Here is a 14,713-nt window from a genome sequence, read left to right on the forward strand (position 1 = left end):
CAATTTTTAAGCCTTATTTTCATTACTCAGAGGCTGAGGGGTGATCTTATAGCAGTTTATAAAATCACGAGAGGCATGGATAGGGTAAACAGACAAGGTCCTTTCCCCGGGTGGGGGAGTCCAGAATTAAAGGGCATAGGTTTAGGTAAATGTTTAAAAGGAACCTAAGGGGCAAGCTTTTCACACAGAGGGTGATGCATGTATGGAATGAGCTGCCAGAGGAAGTGGTGAAGGCTAGTACAATTACAACATTTAAAAGGCATCTGGATGGGTATATGAATAGAAACGTTTAGTGGGATTTGGTCCAAGTGCTGAAAAATGGGACTAGGTTAGTTTAGGATATGGGCATATGAATAGAAGTGTTGGGAGGGATATGGGCCGGGTGCTGGCAGGTGGACTAGATTGATTTGGAGATGCCGGTGTTGGACTGGGGTGTACAAAGTTAAAAATCACACAAGTGACTATCACCCGATGAAGGAGCGTCGCTCCGAAAGCTAGTGTGCTTCCAATTAAACCTGTTGGACTATAACCTGGTGTTGTGTGACTTTTAACTTGGGACTAGATTGGGTTGGGATATCTGGTCGGCATGGACAAGTTGTACCGAAGGGTCTGTTTCTGTGCTGTACATCACTCTGACTCTATGACTGAAGGGTCTGTTTCCCTGCTGTATATTTCGATGACTCTATGAGTTTAATTTTCCCCTAAAATAACCAAATGGGTCTTGAAATACCTGACAAGCAAGTCAGTTGAAAGTGTAATTCCATGATAACATCTGTTGCAATATTAGGAGGCAACCTGTTAAGTAAAATTGCGTTTTTAGGTAAATCGATAAACAAAATTAAAAGGAACAGGTTGCTAATGAAGAAAGTGAACATGAAATCATAGATGTTGAACAACCTTTCCTGGAATATTTAATTGAAATGTGAAAAGGCGAAAGGATTTAACTTGTGCTAGTAAAGAATAAGAACAAAGAAATCGTTCAGGAAGCATCCTGATCTGCAAACGTGCATTGGTTAATAAAATATATTTAAACCATGTTTTTCTTATTCCACATATTTTAATTTTGTAGCAATAAATGATTAAAAGAATTTTAATAATTAGAGTTAATATGTTCTTTTCCCTAAACTGAATACGCTCCATTGCCATGGTCATAAATACCTCAAATTTAAAATGTATTTGTTGGTATTGATTACAGCTTTTCAAAGTTTTAGTATTCTATGCAAACTCAGCACTTTGGAGGAATAAATACAATAACATTAAAGTTTACTTAGGTCTCTGTGCAGCTTGCATCGATCATGCTGTGCAGAAGACCACAAAATTGACCACAAGGTGCAGGATACAAAGTCAAGATTAAAAAAAACCCACGTGAGGTAATTGAATGGTTTCTGCTTATTGTTCCACAGAATTTTGTTTTGTTTCTCTGTTGTAACAATTTCATAAGTCAGTGTATCCATCCAATACTGTCCCACATTGAATTGTACTAACTTTCTACGATTGCATTACTTAGTTTTCTTTCTAGGTTTGTTTGCTAAATTCAATTTAATGTTCTCCAATTAATAAAATGCTAACATTGGTATTTATTTATATTTTCTGGCCAGATGAAGTCACTGAGGACATTGACAGACAGTTACTATTTATAAACTTAGTTTATCCTCACCTCTGTTATATTACCTTGCCCTGCCTTATAGTATGGAATATGTGACAGGGTGTGGGAGGGTGGATGGAGGGGAGAAGGAGGAACGGATTCACATTGATTACTACAACTGGGTTGATGTTTAATTAACAATGCACGGCTTCTGCCCTACTGACCTTGCCTTTGGCCTGTCAGAGGTGCCAAATGCAAATGCCTTCCTGAATTGAAAGTATGGCAGGCTAGAGCCTACTTAATGAAGATGGGTCTGTGGAGTCAGGCGCATTCCCCACTGTCAATCCCCATCCCCTCGTGGAAAATCAGGACAGGAGGCTTTTCTTCGAAGTCTAAAATCAAGTACATCCACCTGTGCCTTGCTAACCATCAGCAGTTGTGATTGCAAAGAAAATAATAGCAGATAATGCAAGGAAACTATGGGTCATGTGACATTTACAGTAGTGCAGCAACAGGCTTGAACATAACAGAGGACTGTAAGAGAGAACATCTTATCTAGAGCCAGCTAGAACCAGGCTCCAGTTCAACAGGATCTGGTTTCACAATTTCAAAAATCACTAATGAACATAATGAAATCTCTTTGCTCATATGCTTAGTAGCTATCTTTACACTAAAATGCAATTCTCTTTATTCAACAAAACAATAAACTCAACTTTTGAAGTTGAGTTTTGAAGGACTTGGTCCTCTAACCTGTTTATTTTCTGCTCTTTTGGTGTTGTTCTGTCAGGCCAGTCATTGATACGAAAGAAACAAAATCTTTTTCAGCACCCTGCAGTGTGCTGGCCAATGTCTGAAAGCACCTGTTGTGCCAACTCTTTTAATTTTGCATATTCTTTAAACGTAATGTAGCATAAGTGTGTACAATTTTCTGATTCAGTATGTGGATGTGCCTACTAGAGAAGTTGCAAAACTTGACCTACTCTTGGGAAATAAGGCAGGGCAGTTGACTGAGGTGTCAGTGGGGGAGCACTTTGGGGCCAGTGACCATAATTCTATTCGTTTTAAAATAATGATGGAAAAGGATAGGCCAGATCTAAAAGTTGAAGTTCTAAATTAGAGAAGGACCAATTTTGAAGGTATTAGGCAAGAACTTTTGAAAGCTGATTGGAGGCAGATATTCGCAGGTAAAGGGATGGCTAGAAAATGGGAAGCCTTCAGAAATGAGATAACAAGAATTCAGAGAAAGTATATTCCTGTCAGGGTGAAAGGGAAGGCTGGTAGGTATATGGAATACTGGATGACTAAAGAAATTGAGGGTTTGGTTAAGAAAAAGAAGGAAGCATATGCCCGGTATAGACAGGATAGATCATGTGAATCCTTAGAAGAGTATAAAGGGAGTAGGAATATACTTAAGAGGGAAATCAGGAGGGCAAAACGGGGACATGAGATAACTTTGGCAAATAGAATTAAGGAGAATCCAAAGGGTTTTTACAAATATATTAAGGACAAAAGGGTAACTAGGGAGAGAATAGGGCCCCTCAAAGATCAGCAAGGCGGCCTTTGTACAGAGCCACAGAAAATGGGGGAGATACTAAATGAATATTTTGCATCAGTGTTTACTGTGGAAAAGGATATGGAAGATATAGACTGTAGGGAAATAGATGGTCACATCTTACAAAATGTCCAGATTACAGAGGAGGAAGTGCTGGATGTCTTGAAACGGTTAAAGGTGGATAACCCCCAGGACCTGATCAGGTGTACCCGAGAACTCTGTCGGAAGCTAGAGAAATGATTGCTGGGCCTCTTACTGAGATATTTGCATCATCGATAGTCACAGGTGAGGTGCCGGAAGACTGGAGTTTGGCAAATGTGGTGCCACTGTTGAAGAAGGGCAGTAAAGACAAACCAGGGAGCAATAGACCGGTGAGCCTGACCTCAGTGGTGGGCAAGTTGTTGGAGGGAATCCTGAAGGACAGGATGTACATGTATTTGGAAAGGCAAGGACTGATTAGGGATAGTCAACATAGCTTTGTGCGTGGGAAATCATGTCTCACAAACTTGATTGAGTTTTTTGAAGAAATAACAAAGAGGATTGATGAGGGCAGAGCAGTAGATGTGATCTATATGGACTTCAGTAAGGCGATTGACAAGGTTTCCCATGGGAGACTGATTAGCAAGATTAGATCTCATGGAATACAGGGGGAACTAGCCATTTGGATACAGAACTGGCTCAAAAGTAGAAGACAGAGGGTGGTGGTGGAGGGTTGTTTTTCAGACTGAAGGCCTGTGACCAATGGAGTGCCACAAGGATCGGTGCTGGGTCCTCTACTTTTTGTCATTTACATAAATGATTTGGATGCGAGCGTAAGAGATACAGTTAGTACGTTTGCAGATGACACCAAAATTGGAGGTGTAGTGGACAGCCAAGAGGGTTACCTCAGATTACAACAGGATCTGGACCAGATGGGCCAATGGGCTGAGAAGTGGCAGATGGAGTTTAATTCAGATAAATGCGAGGTGCTGCATTTTTGGGAAAGCAAATCTTAGCAGGACTTATACACTTAATGGTAAGGTCCTAGGGAGTGCTGCTGAACAAAGAGACCTTGGAGTGCAGGTTCATAACTCCTTGAAAGTGGAGTCGCAGGTAGATAGGATAGTGAAGAAGGCGTTTGGTATGCTTTCCTTTATTGGTCAGAGTATTGAGTACAGGAGTTGGGAGGTTGTGTTGTGGCTGTACAGGACATTGGTTAGGCCACTTTTGGAATATTGCCTACAATTCTGGTCTCCTTCCTATTGGATGGATGTGAAACTTGAAAGGATTCAGAAAAGATTTACAAGGATGTTGCCAGAGTTGGAAGATTTGTGGTATAGGGAGAGGCTGAACAGGCTGGGGCTGTTTTCCATGGAGCGTTGGTGGCTGAGGGGTGACCTTTAGAGGTTTACAAAATTATGAGGGGCATGGTTAGCGTAAATAGGCAAAGTCTTTTCCCTGGGGTGGGGGAGTCCAGAACTAGAGGGCATAGGTTTAGGGTGAGAAGGGAAAAGATATAAAAGAGACCTAAGCGGCAACATTTTCATGCAGAGAGTGGTACATATATGGAATGAGCTCTCAGAGGATGTGGTGGAGGCTGGTACAATTGCAACATTAAAGAGGCATTTGGATGGGTATATGAATAGGAAAGGTTTGGAGGGAAATGGGCCAGGTGCTGGCAAGTGGGACTAGATTGGGTTGGGATATCTGGTTAGCATGGACGGGTTGAACCGAAAGGTCTGTTTTCATGCGGTACATCTCTATGATTCTATATCTTTTTTTAACAAAGAAAACCTGTTCTGATCAAATGAGGAGAAGGAAAAGTATGGGCTCATTCTCTCCCCCTTTGCCTGATTGTAGCACCACTTACATACAACCCAATTTTGAAGAAGCCTCACTGGATCTGAAATGCTAACTGTGCTTTTTCTCCTCAGCTGCTGCCAGACCTAATGAGGTTTTCCCAGCAACTTCTGTTTTTGTTTCTGATTTCCAGCGTCCTCAGTTCTTTCGGTTTCCAATTATGCAAAACCTTTTGGGGCAGAGTTTGAGCAGCAAATGCTAATTAACAGTCAATAACCTGTGGAATTCTCTACCTGAGAGAGCAGTGGAGATTGAAACGTTGAATGCATTGAAGGATGAATTGGAAAGGTTTTAGATGTACAAGTGAGTCAATGCTAGTGACCAGGAAAATGGTGTTGAGGTTATGATATTTCTGAATGGTATAGTAGGTTTGAGAGGCCAAATAGACTTCTGCTCCCATTTCTTATGTCGTTACACTCCTCGATGCTGTCTCTCCACCATTTGGATGGGAGACAGTGGTTAACAAGTGCTTTTCGAAACAGATGAACTAATTGTTCACATCAGCCTAGGAGAATTTGAGCACCTAAGCTCATTCATAGAGAAGTGAAAAAAATTCATTACATAATGAGGATAGGAGTGAGAGTGTTAGCCATGATTTGGGCTCAAACTTGAAAACTGAGAGGTGTGAAGCCAATGCCTAACCACATAACCACTCCAGGCAGCGGTGTTCAGGCATATGTCTGTACATTCTCATCACCACAATAAGGTAAGTGTTAGCATAATGACAAAGATATGATACTTTCACAACTTACAAAAAGTGCATTGGAAAGTGCTTTGCTTTCAATGGAAATTATTTGCATATCCCACGAATATGTCATGTTTGAGTAATCAGCTTCAGATCAGACTCCCAATGTTTGGAATTCTCTTTAAGAACATAATCTGTGAAAAGTACTGAGACAATTTGATTCAATAATACTTTCTTGCCATTTATTTCCACTAGTTGCTGCCTCAACAACTAATCTCTGAAATGCATTGGAATCTAATTGTTGGTTGGATCAAGGGACCAAACAGTGGGGAATATGTCAATGCAGACTGGAATTTAGAGAGGAAACAGAACTTAGGGATAAATAGTAAAATGAGTCATTTAATCATGACTTGGTACAGAAAGTCCTTGTTTAACACTGCCTGTTTAACTTTAACTTACTTCAGTAGTTAATGGGCCTGCAATCTCATTTAATGCCATGAGATTCAATTTAATGTGTTTCCTACCTGACCCAGCTGCTTTGCATCAATCACATAGAGGTTCCTCGTACCTACCACAAAGTGATTACCTTGCATCAAGCTCCGAATGGTTCCCTGCTTCAATTGCAATATGGCTAACCCCTGTACCAGGCACCAAGTGGATCCAGCCACATCTGACTCAGTCCTAAATAATTGTACATCTCCTTGTGACTTGAAATGGCTTCCACAGTCCGATATGATACTGGAGTGCCAATGTGAGCAAAAGCTATGAAGGAAGCAATGCTGGTAAGAGGCAAGAGCAGCTTCCGTGATGTTAAAAATAATGTAGCCAGTGTCTTTCTATTTGTCACGACTTCCTGAGGAGGAATAGCAGATAGCAGTCTACTCGTATCAAATCTCCTCAAAGGAAAATTGGTAAAAATGAACCTAATGCTTGGATAATCAGCCAAGCAGTCTGTGCTGCTCTGGAATTTATAAAGGAGCACCTCAATATTTGGTTTATACAGCAATTGGGATCACTGCAAATTGTGATGCTGTTGCAGTTCTCAGTGTCAACCATTGTGTCTCAGCGTTGGTTGTTATTGGTTTTGCAAAATCCAGGCTGGAGGTAATAACAGCCCCAGCACTTCAGCAACTTGGTTTCTCACCCGTAGCCAGAACAGGAAATAAATACACTCGCGTGGAGAAGATAGAAGAAAGGAGCAGAGAGTTTGGTAAGAACAAGGTGAAGAGGATGTGGGCCACAGCATTTAGTGAGCTTTGCATCAAAAGCAATTTGGGTTCAATTTTTCCTTGGGCCTCCGGTTTGTGAAGGCTTGAGCAGGAGGAAGTTACATTTTTCTTCTGTTAACTTTTAAAACATACTTTTTTTAAGCATTAGGACTTGCAGACTACGGCGTTTCAATGTTATTCTTTTGCTGAAACTGAGGCTGTTTCAGAACATCTGGGTTATTTTCAATTCCGACATCATGGATTCCTTGAAGACTGTAGCTGAGGTGTTGCACTTTAAAACTGACAACAATGAGGCTGAACATGAATGTGCTAAGACCTGTGATAAGACTTGGCCTGCACACATCATTCCACACTTACACCTCCCTTGTGAGTGAGGGTATTAGATCAGTGATGATTCCATATATCTCTACAGGCAGTTGGACTTGAAGTGGGATCACCCAAAGATACCATGCGTATGATCAGATGGAAAACAAAATATTTGTTTAGCAACACAAAAGATCAAGGACTGCAAAAAATATGAAGGGCCATATGTTCTTTACAGTAAACAGGAAAGAACGTGTACTTGCCACTTAACAAACAGAGTATTAAGCAATGAAACAAAGGCAGCTTATTCATCTGAGAAGCTGGTTTCAGTTTGGTTACTTCTAGCCTCTCAGCTCGATGATACATTGCTCTGTCATGGTCTGATGGACATCACGCCTGGTAAATGTTCTGGTTATAAGATGGCCATTTTCCATTTTGTCCATATCTAGGATATCCCTCTTGGTTATCACAATAATGCAATAAAGCGGGCTGTAGTGCGAGGCTCTGCTGGAGTAGTCCAGACATTGAATCATCATCTTAAGGAGGCCTCTGGTCAGGTGAAAGTGTGAACAGTGTCCTGTCTTTATTCTATGGCAGTCTGAGTGCTTCATAAAGGTGTTAGGAGCCATGTTGTCTCCCAGCTGCCATTCCTGTTTGGACAAAGGATCTTTGGAGGAGGCAGGAGCTGAAGAGTTCTCCAGTAAGTCAGAGTCATTGCCGATTCTGGGATATCTGGCACTGACTTCTAGAATTTGGAATCAATGGTCACCTGTAATTTGAACTTTGATGAAGTGCACACTTTTTCTATTGATGAACTCTGCAGATTGGTGATAGGCTGTTCTCAAAGCAATGTGGTACAGTGGATATCTCCCTGGCAGAGATGATGGAGGATACCACTGGCTAAGCGTTTTGACTCTCCTTGTCATGGAGGAAGTATATGGAGACCTGTGCTCTGGGGAAAATGGCATTAGTTACATCACGGAAGTGTGTTTCTATGTTGACGAATGGGAGATACCACACACCCTCCCCAATTGTTCCTTGAAATGAACCACAGCATAAAGTTTAAGGGCAGCCGTGACCTTGACAGCCACCAGGGTGGGACTTCCGCTTAGTCTTTCTGAGCACAAGTGATGTTGCAGTTAATGGTACAGTTCAGTGATCATGGGCCGGGACATCCTTACTGGTGTCTACATTATATTTCAGAGAATTGCTAAAATTGACAGAGAAGCCTGTAACTGAAGGGTCTCAACATTCTCCTTCATCTTCTCTGTGAGTCGTCATCTGCTGCTTTGCCCCTTGGAGGTGTGCCCCTTGCCACTGAGGGTGAAGTGCTCTTTTGAACAGACTGTTGAAATAGTCATTGCTGTTTTGTTCTACATTGTCCTCATAGTTACACCAAAGCACAGAGACTTCTCTTGACACCGTGGTCTCTCCATGTGAGGTATCTGAGCAGATAATCTGTGGGAAATGTTAGTAAAATATCTCAATGTTTTGAAGGAACTCCTGGAACATATTATGAAACGTCATGTTCTGCCGTCATGCTGCTGTTAAGTGTTGCTTTCCAGGGCTTGTTGTGGATGCTGAAATGGAACACTCGACTGTCACTTTTAAGTGTTTTTTTCTCATTACTGTTGCTGAGCTGACATGACGTAGAGCCAATAGTGGGCACCATCTAATGGTTATGATTGATTAAGGTATAATTTTTAATGCGTGTTCTTGGTCAGTGGCTGACTTGCTGATGAAGTTCAAATTGAAGTCAGAGTGGGTGATATCAGTCAATCAGTGAAAGCATGATTACTGCAATTACCCCCAGGAGAGCCTTCAATTTCAAAAGGATTACTCTATGCCCTGCATCTAAAAAAATGTAACATACTCTGTGCATCCTGTCGTATCAACCTATTTGTGCAAATTTGCACAGTAAACTATTCATCTCACGTGCCATGTCTATGTGTTTCAGAGGTGTTTGTGGCCAGTGCTACCAGGACCTGTTTGAAGCTCCCTAATCCACTTCTGGAGCTTCCATTAGCCTCTTACACAGTACTAGGTCCCACCTTATAATTATTAATTGTCCCTATTACTGTTACCATTCCGTCAGTGATCAGTACAATGAAGTCCACCCAATTGCTCACTTTCCTCAAGATAGCATTGACTGCCACCAGTAAACCCCCAGATCATTCCAAACTTCCAGGACCAACTTGGCTGTAAAGCCCCGGACTAGCTTCTCAAAACTGACCAGCTTTATTTGCCAGATTAAATTTGTTTGCCTAGCAGGACTGACTGTGGTTCAATCACTGGACTGCAATGGCATAGATCGCTAAACTCTAATTGGACCAAGTTCCTGAATGATTGTGGCCAGTCCACTGGACTAGAATCAGATGAGTCGCTAAATAGACTGGGATTGTATCCCACTTAGAATCCTTTCACATCCCGAGGGACTGCTAACCTTTGACTTCCACCTTTGACAAACACAGTGTGTTTGCTGTGTGAGCTGCTGGCATATGCTGACGGTCTTACATCATTGTAATATGGTTCTGCAGAACAACATTCTCATCCATGATGTGAGCAATTCTTTAGCAAAATGGTACTCCCCATCATCACAAGCTGCAAGCATCTTCCCCTGTGTTTTAAGCAGTGCAGGCCATATAGCCTGGCCGCCTGGAACTCAGCACTAAAGACCATGTGTGATACAAGCCACTCATAGGCTGACAGCCCATAACTCAATGGTCAAGTCAGCAAGTGTGCACTGAGAAAGAAACGTGAAGTAGACAGAGGTTGGTAGCCTCCAACCAAGCAAGAAAATGAGTGAGTGCTAAGAGACATAAGATTGAGATGCATGAGTGGGCCCTGTGTAAAAGTGATCTGACAGAGGAATACAAGTCATGGGTGCTGCTGAGCACCAATGGAAAGTGTTGAAGGATTGAAGTGATCAATGAGATGCATTGAAAGTAGATATGATTATGCGGTGAGGATGGTGACTTGTTGATGTCGACCTGTGTGGATAAAACATTGATTGGGTTGATGGCCAAGGGGCATTCAGGGACTTTGTTGTGAAGAAGTATTTGCCGATGAGCTGGGATAAGCATGAAGAAAGCTGCAGTAACTAGGTACTTGCTCTGATTTATGTTGGAAATTTATACAGACTATTGTTTATCAGTGAAGAGGAGAACTGGAAAGTGGCATTCAAATAAAGTGCAATGCAAATACCTAAAACCAAAAGTTATCATTGAGATTCTTCTCAACATCAAAATTCTGGCTTTTATATTCTTCCATTTCTCACAATACCTCCTGCTGTATCAGAGTGGGGATGGGGAGGAGTGGGGATGGGGGGGAGTGGGGATGGCAAGGAGTGGGGATGGGGAAGAGTGGGTATGGCGAGGAGTGGGTAAGGGGATGAGTGGGGATGGGGAGGAGTGGGGATGGGGAAGAGTGGGGATGGGGAAGAGTGGGGATGGGGAAGAGTGGGGATGGGGAAGAGTGGGGACGGGGAGGCGTGGGGACGGGGAGGCGTGGGGACGGGGAGGAGTTGGGACGGGGTGGAGTGGGAACGGGGAGGAGTGGGGACGGGGAGGCGTGGGGACGGGGAGGAGTTGGGACGGGGTGGAGTGGGGACGGGGAGGAGTGGGGATGGGGATGGGGAGGAGTGGGGACGGGGAGGAGTGGGGACGGGGAGGAGTGGGGACGGGGAGACGTGGGGACGGGGAGGAGTGGGGACGGGGAGGCGTGGGGACGGGGAGGCGTGGGGACGGGGAAGAGTGGGGACGGGGAAGAGTGGGGACGGGGAAGAGTGGGGACGGGGAGGCGTGGGGACGGGGAGACGTGGGGACGGGGAGGCGTGGGGACGGGGAGGAGTGGGGACGGGGAGGCGTGGGGACGGGGAGGCGTGGGGACGGGGAGGAGTGGGGACGGGGAGGCGTGGGGACGGGGAGGAGTGGGGACGGGGAGGCGTGGGGACGCGAAGGAGTGGGGAGGGTGGGGAGTGGGGATAGGGAGGAGTGGGGATGGCGAGGACTGGGGATGGCGAGGACTGGGGATGGGGAGGAGTGGGGATGGGGAGGAGTGGGGAGGGGGAGTAGTGGGGAAGGGGAGGAGTGGGGAAGGGGAGGAGTGGGGATGGGGAAGAGTGGGGATGGGGAAGAGTGGGGATGGGGAAGAGTGGGGATGGGGAGGCGTGGGGATGGCGAGGACTGGGGATGGCGAGGAGTGGGGATGGGGAGGAGTGGGGATGGGGAGGAGTGGGGAGGGGGAGGAGTGGGGAGGGGGAGACTGGGGATGGCGAGGAGTGGGGATGGGGAGGAGTGGGGATGGGGAGGAGTGGGGAGGGGGAGTAGTGGGGAAGGGGAGGAGTGGGGAAGGGGAGGAGTGGGGATGGGGAAGAGTGGGGATGGGGAAGAGTGGGGATGGGGAGGCATGGGGATGGGGAAGAGTGGGGATGGGGAGGAGTGGGGATGGGGAAGAGTGGGGATGGGGAGGCGTGGGGACGGGGAGGGGTGGGGACGGGGAGGGGTGGGGACGGGGAGGAGTGGGGACGGGGAGGCGTGGGGACGGGGAGGCGTGGGGACGGGGAGGAGTGGGGACGGGGAGGCGAGGGGACGGGGAGGCGTGGGGACGGGGAGGCGTGGGGACGGGGAGGAGTGGGGACGGGGAGGCGTGGGGACGGGGAGGAGTGGGGACGGGGAGGCATGCGGACGCGAAGGAGTGCGGAGGGTGGGGAGGGGGAGGAGAGGGGATGGGAAGGAGTGGGGATGGGGAGGAGTGGGGATGGGGAGGAGTGGGGACGGGGAGGCGTGGGGACGGGGAGGCGAAGGGACGGGGAGGCGTGGGGAGGGGGAAGAGTGGGGACGGGGAGGCGTGGGGACGGGGAGGCGTGGGGACGGGGAGGAGTGGGGACGGGAAGGAGTGGGGACGGGGAGGCGTGGGGATGGGGATGGGGAGGAGTGGGGACGGGGAGGAGTGGGGATGGGGAGGAGTGGGGTGGGGGAGTAGTGGGGAAGGGGAGGAGTGGGGAAGGGGAAGAGTGGGGATGGGGAGGCGTGGGGATGGGGAGGAGTGGGGATGGGGAAGAGTGGGGATGGGGAAGAGTGGGGATGGGGAGGAGTGGGGATGGGGAGGCGTGGGGATGGGGAGGGGTGGGGACGGGGAGGCGTGGGGACGGGGAGGGGTGGGGATGGGGAGGCGTGGGGATGGGGAGGCGTGGGGATGGGGAAGAGTGGGGATGGGGAAGAGTGGGGATGGGGAGGAGTGTGGATGGGGAGGCGAGGGGACGGGGAGGGGTGGGGACGGGGAGGCGTGGGGACGGGGAGGGGTGGGGACGGGGAGGCGAGGGGACGGGGAGGGGTGGGGACGGGGAGGCGTGGGGACGGGGAGGAGTTGGGACGGGAAGGAGTGGGGACGGGGAGGCGTGGGGACGGGGAGGAGTGGGGACGGGGAGGAGTGGGGACGGGGAGGCGTGGGGACGGGGATGCGTGGGGACACGAAGGAGTGGGGAGGGTGGGGAGTGGGAGGAGTGGGGATGGGAAGGAGTGGGGATGGGAAGGAGTGGGGATGGGGAGGAGTGGGGATAGGGAGGAGTGGGGACGGGGAGGAGTGGGGTGGGAGAGTAGTGGGGAAGGGGAGGAGTGGGGAAGGGGAGGAGTGGGGATGGGGAAGAGTGGGGATGGGGAGGCGTGGGGATGGGGAGGCGTGGGGATGGGGAAGAGTGGGGATGGGGAAGAGTGGGGATGGGGAGGCGTGGGGACGGGGAGGGGTGGGGACGGGGAGGAGTGGGGACGGGGAGGAGTGGGGACGGGGAGGCGTGGGGACGGGGAGGCGTGGGGACGGGGAGGCGTGGGGACGGGGAGGAGTGGGGAGGGTGGGGAGGGGGAGGAGAGGGGATGGGGAGGAGTGGGGATGGGGAGGAGTGGGGATGGGGCGGAGAGGGGATGGGAAGGAGTGGGGATGGGGAGGAGTGTGGATAGGGAGGAGTGGGGATGGCGAGGACTGGGGAGGGGGAGGAGTGGGGAGGGGGAGGAGTGGGGAGGGGGAGACTGGGGATGGCGAGGAGTGGGGATGGGGAGGAGTGGGGATGGGGAGGAGTGGGGATGGGGAAGAGTGGGGATGGGGAAGAGTGGGGATGGGGAAGAGTGGGGATGGCGAGGAGTGGGGATGGCGAGGAGTGGGGATAGGGAGGAGTGCGGATGGTGAGGGGTGGGGATGGGGAGGAGTGGGGATAGCGAGGAGTGGGGATGGGGTGGAGTGGGGATGGGGAAGAGTGGGGATGGCGAGGAGTGGGGATGGCGAGGAGTGGGGATGGTGAGGGGTGGGGATGGGGAGGAGTGGGGATAGGGAGGAGTGCGGATGGTGAGGGGTGGGGATGGGGAGGAGTGGGGATGGGGTGGAGTGGGGATGGGGAGGAGTGGGGATGGGGAGGAGTGGGGATGGGGTGGAGTGGGGATGGGGATGGGGAGGAGTGGGGATGGGGAGGAGTGGGGATGGGGATGGGGAGGAGTGGGGATGGGGAGGAGTGGGGATGGGGTGGAGTAGGGATGGGGAGGAGTGGGGATGGGGTGGAATGGGGATGGGGAGGAGTGGGGATGGGGAGGAGTGGGGATGGGGTGGAGTGGGGATGGGGAGGAGTGGGTATGGGGAGAAGTGGGGAAGGGGAGTAGGGGTGGGGAGGGGATTTCCAATTAATGTTCCATTTAATGTAGTTTCACTTGAAGTTGCAGCTTTCAGGAACAGAACTACAACTTCAAGTTGGGATTTGTTGGATTTGTTTATTAATTATTAGGAATAAAATTGGACAAGGCTGACAATTGGGCAAAGGGATTGCAAACTAAATTGGCTCCTGCCTGTCTGTCACACTGTAGGTGTTAAGCAAACTTTTTATCAACTCTATAATTTGTGCAACTTCACAAACTTCAACTATATCTGTTCTTATCTAATCTGGCTTGTTAAATGGCCCTGATTTTAATAGCTCAGCCGTTGGTGGTAATGCCTTCAGCTGTGAAAGCTCTAAGCTCTGGATTCTCTTTCTCTGAACCCTGCTGGCTTCCTACCTCTTTGCTCCTTTCAAATGCTCCATAAAACCTATCTCTACAATCAAACGTTTACTTATCTGCTCCAGTTGTGGTTTGGTATCAAATTTTGTTTTGTAATGCCCCGAAGAAACTTAGAACTCTTTCTTTTGAATTACAGATGCTATATAAATATATGTTACTGTTGTTTAACATAAGTGTAGAATGCAAGATTTAGGGTAAAGGCAAAACTGAGGCTAAGGCTATCAATTCACCTGCAAGTCCTTGATGATCCCTTTGAACAGAACAGGCTGGCTACAATCTGGGGTGCGGTCATTACTGCTGATGAATGTATATGTTTAAGAGAAGTGTTAACCAGAACAATGAGATTGGAAGTGGCAGCACAGGAACCAACTCACAAGTTGCTCGGCATTACAACATGCCTGCCTTCTATACTTCTAGTACATTCTTCCAATACCTACATTAAAATCCTCAGCAGCACGATATTTGGTGCTGGCTGTGTATACA

The sequence above is a fragment of the Chiloscyllium punctatum genome, chromosome 6, assembly GCF_047496795.1.
Source record: "Chiloscyllium punctatum isolate Juve2018m chromosome 6, sChiPun1.3, whole genome shotgun sequence".
NCBI classification, from domain to species: Eukaryota; Metazoa; Chordata; class Chondrichthyes; order Orectolobiformes; family Hemiscylliidae; genus Chiloscyllium; species Chiloscyllium punctatum.